Source organism: Protobothrops mucrosquamatus, unplaced genomic scaffold (assembly GCF_001527695.2).
Source record: "Protobothrops mucrosquamatus isolate PMUCROS unplaced genomic scaffold, P.Mucros_1.0 scaffold_232, whole genome shotgun sequence".
Lineage (NCBI taxonomy): Eukaryota > Metazoa > Chordata > Lepidosauria > Squamata > Viperidae > Protobothrops > Protobothrops mucrosquamatus.
This window is the reverse complement of record NW_015386308.1, coordinates 69826-75239: the sequence shown is the minus strand read 5'-3', so window position 1 is coordinate 75239 and position 5414 is coordinate 69826.

Below are 5414 nucleotides of genomic sequence, written 5' to 3'. Positions count from 1 at the left end.
TTGGAAAAGTCTGCTACTTTCCAGTAGAGGGCATTAATATACATTTATTTTAAAAGCTAACCATGTTACTTGGTAAGCAACACATGGATAGAAAAAACAGCTCCCGGTAATAAACTTTTAGCACAACCGGTAGTATTTCACCTTTAGCTTAAGACAACACAAAAATATGTTGTTCTGAATTCTTTTTTAAAAAGGTAATCTTAAATTTTTTTCATTTAAAATTATCTCTGGGATTTTTGTTAATGTTAAAGAAAAATATGCAAAGATATTTTTAATTATTATAGTAAAGTCATGTTTAATGTGATAGTCTAAGTGAATACAGTTGTTACAACTCCTACTTGGTCTCTTCTACTTTACATTTAAAAATGAATATGCAAATATTCAAAATGGCTTGTTTTTGTGTATTTAAAATAACCTGCTTAAAATTATACAGCCTTGCTGCTGTTTTTTAAAATAATGATTATTACAAGAAAGGTTGAAAAAGTACTTTCATCTAGATGTGTATATTTTTAGTTCAAAAGATGCTCAACATAAATTTAAATAATAATAATAATAACAACAACAACAACAACAACAACATATAACCCAGTAATATTCCTGTGTCACTTGTATTCTGAGGGAAATCTAATAACAATGTTTATTTGTTTGAGAAATCCTTGTGAATAAGTTGGCCATTCTTTATTGAGATCAGGAACTATTTAATGATCTGGAATGTAATAATAAATGTGTTAAGAAGCATTTGTAGAAGACCAGAATAGTATTAGTGAATACAAGTAATTGTCAAATAAACAAGTTTCTTAATAGTTTAAATGTTTAAATTTGCTGAGTGAAGATATTCAAACAAATAAACTTCTGTGTATTAACATAGAGTCTGCTTGAGAAAACGTGAACTTTTCCAATCTCTGCGTATATTTTAAAAGAGGCATTTATTGTTATGAACTTAACAGGCTTAAAAGAATTAATAGCATTAAACTACAGTGCATATTTCTTGATGCTAATAGATGTGGTAATTTCCATACGGCATTTTCTTACGCAATTTTTAATTCAGCTCCCTTTCCTGTTTTTAGTACAATAATTGCTTACAGTATTCTGATTTGATTTTATATGACTAATTAAAGCCATGCTGGAAAAAAAAAACAGGTTTGCAGGTAATATTAAAATTAAATATGTTAATTTGTACCACAGAGTGCAGCTTTTATATGAGTTTTAATTTGGTATAGAATCCTCCGTTTTATATTTATAAAGAGCACTTACTTTTTCATAGATTCATACCAGAGGGAAACTTGTACTTGTAGTTTAGCTACAGGCTATTTTGACATAAAAAGTTGCTAACATGGAATTATGGCATCAACATAATTTTAAGCCCATTGCAAAGTGAATGTAGTTTTAGGAGTTAATATTCGTGTATATTTACATATAGAACATTAATTTTACTTATAACAACGAGTAAGGTATCCTGTGCCAAATCCAGTGACAACTGTCCAATAATCAGTATGATGTTACAGATACAGAGGACTATTGAATAGAATTCAGCTCCATATGCAAATTCAATGCTTTCTCATTTCGCATGGTATTTTTATGGCATCCTTTTACATATAGGAAAAACGAAGTCCCTTTTTCAGACAATGTGCATGTATGTGATTGAACATACAAAGATAGACTCATTCCATTTTAACAGTTCTAAGACTGATCAAAGATGTATCATTGGTTTAATCATATGCACAGAGTTATTGTACCCTGAGATGTTTTTTTTAAACCAGGCATTTTTCTGTAGCATTTAGAAATAACTAAGCCTTCACTAATGACCTTTGAGATATTGCTCAAGCTGTTTCCTGAATGTGCAGAAGTCACAGAAAGAGCGTCTTTTTCACCTGTTTCTCCTTCTGGGTAGTTCAGAGTCTTGTGCAGGGGTCTTCCTAGCTGAGGAATTCTGGGAGTTGAAGTCCACAAGTCATAAAAGGGCCAAGTTTGAAGACCCCTGGTCTTGAGGAAGGAACCAGTCTTTGGTGTAAGCTGAAGGATTAAAGGCAAAGAACTGTTGGCTCTTAGTTTGTGATTGAGGTTTGAGTAGCAAAAGAACCCACCATTTACCAAGAACAAGAAAACATCGGAGTGGAGATTAAGCACCGAATGGTCCATCTTACACAACAATTTTAGGAAGTTGAGGTTTTGGATCTGAAGATTTGCTGGAAAAAAAACTTCAATGAGGTTATTCTGATTAAATGAGATCAGGAATCTTTAGTGCTCTAAGAGTTTAGTTGGTTGCTTGCAAATGTTTTATTACCCAACTAGGCAACATCATCGGCTCTTTCTGAATTAAGTTGTACTTTTTGTGATATTTGCTTTGTTAGAATGTGGTTTCTTATGGCTTATGCTTTTAACTTAGAAATTTCTCAGTGACAAATTACAGGGGAAGTGAAATACAATTGAATACAAATTGACTATAATTGTAATAATGTCTTTGGAAATAGAGATTCTAGTACAGGAATGGTTTCCCCAATGCTTTTTGAAAGTCAATAAGTTCAAGAAAGTGCAATGTTATGCAGCTTTTAGATATTGGCTCTGCTGCATACACACACCCATACCCACACACCTACAACACCTAAAGCAGAGCCAATATTTATACTGGTGTATCTATACCAGTGGTTCTCAACCTGTGGGTTGGGACCCCATTTGGGGTCGGTTGACCATTTCACGGGGGTCGCCAAGCAAGGCTATCCGCCATTTTTTTTGTCCGACATTTTTTTTGTCCACCATTTTTTTCCCCTTTTACGGCGGGTGCCTTACCTCCCTTGGGCTGGGCCAGCTGGTGGTCAGCCTGCTCCGTCTCTGCCGCTTGCTAGCTACGCCTTGGCTGGCGCAGGGGGCAGAACCACGCATGCGCTGCGCTCCCGGGCAGGGAAAGTCCTCGACTTACGACCGGTTGGGTAGTCCTCGACTTATGACCGGTTTAGTCCTCGACTTACGACCGGTTTAGTTCTCGACTTACGACCGGTTGGGGTCGCGGCATTAAAAAGGTTGAGAACCACTGATCTATACATTGTAGATGTATATACAGTATAGCATTATTTTTGACTTCAAAGTTTTCTGCTGAATTGAGCTGCAGCTCCTCAAAGCTCATATCTTTTAATGATGTATTAGTTGGAAAAAGTCTTACCAAATTACTTCTCAGTATACTATCTAAATGGAGTTGTTTTACTATTTATTTTTCAAGAAGAGGTGCAATATCTTTTCTTTTTTATGGACAATTAAAATTCCATTATCAGTAGAAAACAAACAGAACAAAGTTACTTCTTAAAGTAAGATTCTTAGCTGTCTCCCTGGACTCTTCACATTTGGACATTTAGTCAAAAGGTGAGATGGGGTGGTTTGGTAAATAATTAGGGTGAGAACTCGATAGGAGAAGAATAACCCTAGTGGATTTCCTGAGCCTTTCATTGGTTTTTGAAAATAATGGATTTGGTAACTTTTTGGACTGTCCAGCAAGTTAGGCCTGAGGCCTCTTTCTTTCAGTCCATGTCCACAAGGTGGTGCTGGAGAGCAACTCTTCAACATTTCAATCGTTGGTCAATTGTGTTCCACAGAATTATATCTTGGCCCCTATATTAATTATTATACACATAAATACTGTATTTGGAAGAGTCATCTAAAGTTTTGGAATCACTTGCAGTGAGAATGATGATGATATCCAGTTCTTGCCATCTAATTAAAAACAGAAAGATTGTCCTTGAAAACTGCATGGTTACTAATGGGCTGGATAAAGACAAATACTGGAATTAAATCCAGGTAAAATGGAAGTACTATTCATGAAAAGACTGAATTCAAGAATTGATTCAAGACTGGATTCAAGAATAGTTCCAGATAATTTTGTGTTCACGTTGTAAGAGCAAATAGGCAGGCAAGGAATAATGCTTGATTTCTCCCAAAATTCTTAGTAGCAGTTACGGTAATGAGTGTGTTTTATATCTATTTATTATCTATTGTAGCAACTATGGTGGCTTTTAATTTAGATGGATTTAGCTGTATCTACTTACGTCTTGATTACATTGCGATTTGATTGCTGAAGTTCATTCCTTGTGCTCCTTATGTAGGACTTCTTGTGGAGTAGAAACTATAACCAGTGAGACATACAGCTGACAATTGTATACCAGGGAACATATGATGCTTGCACTTGTTCACAATTGCTTTCTTGGCCCAATTTAAAATGTTGATATTAAATTTAATCTCTAAGTGATTTAAAGTCTGACTATCTGAAGGATTGCCTCTCCCATTATGGATATCTTCTAACATTAGGTTCCACAGAGAACCTAATTCTTGAAGATGCTTCTAAGGAGTCCCTGGTTTTCTCTGAGCTTGGTTATTTGTTTGCAGACATCAAACTGTTTCTCCAGGAATGGCATTTGCCTTTCGAAAGCTGGTTAAGGCACAGTTCTTTAATCATGTCTTCATGCATTCATGATTTTACTATCTTACTTATCTAGAAGAAAAATGTCCCTGAGTTTAACTTGATTTCCCCTCCACCTTTAAAGGGAATGTTATCTGTTCAAGTTCAACTTTCTTCATCTTGATAACTCTAGTTTGATAATTCCAGCTAAACCAACTCAGGAGACTTCACTCATGTCCATCTTGATAAATTGGTATTGTGGCACACGAATGTATATGTACGGATAAGTACGCGTCTGGTTACCCACCCATCTACCCATCCAAAGAATGTATTGTGTTTATATTTGTGAAAGTGTGTGCATGCATGTACATGTCTGTGTGTCTAACTTTCCATTACAATACAGATGTGATGTGATGCATTTATATATGCTAATATGTTTTTATGTGTCTTGTTCTCTCCCCCCCCCAGGAGATACTCTTCAAAAATGGTCAGAATCAGGATAAAAATTCATGAAATGAATAACTACTAATGAAGACTAATTATTGTCAAATAAAGTACCCCCATCTAAATGAACCCCATCTGCATGTTCTATCAATTTCTTGACAAGTCCATACTATTCTCACTTATGTACCCATATTTCCTTTTTTCCTTCTAGCAGAAATAGCAGCAGCAGCAGAAGAATTAGGAGGGGGGGAGGAAGAGGAGGAGGAGGAATGTGGTGGGATGAGGGTGGAGAACAAATATTGATGGAAAGGAGGAAGTATGGAAAAAATTGAAAAACCCTGTTTGAGTGTTAAAAAAGAGAGTAAAATGTAGTATGCAAACAACATCCCCCCCCCCAAACACCAGGTAATCTTCAGGCTAAATCTTCAAAGAGATCTACGCTTTGAAGCATCAGAGTGGTATGTTAAGTCCACCTTCCCTTAAGCTCTGAGAGCAGAGAGATACAGATGTTACATTATGTCACGCCCGCATAAAAGGATTTTACATGACTTCCACTCCTCCCACCAGATTCTGTGATTTAAACAGC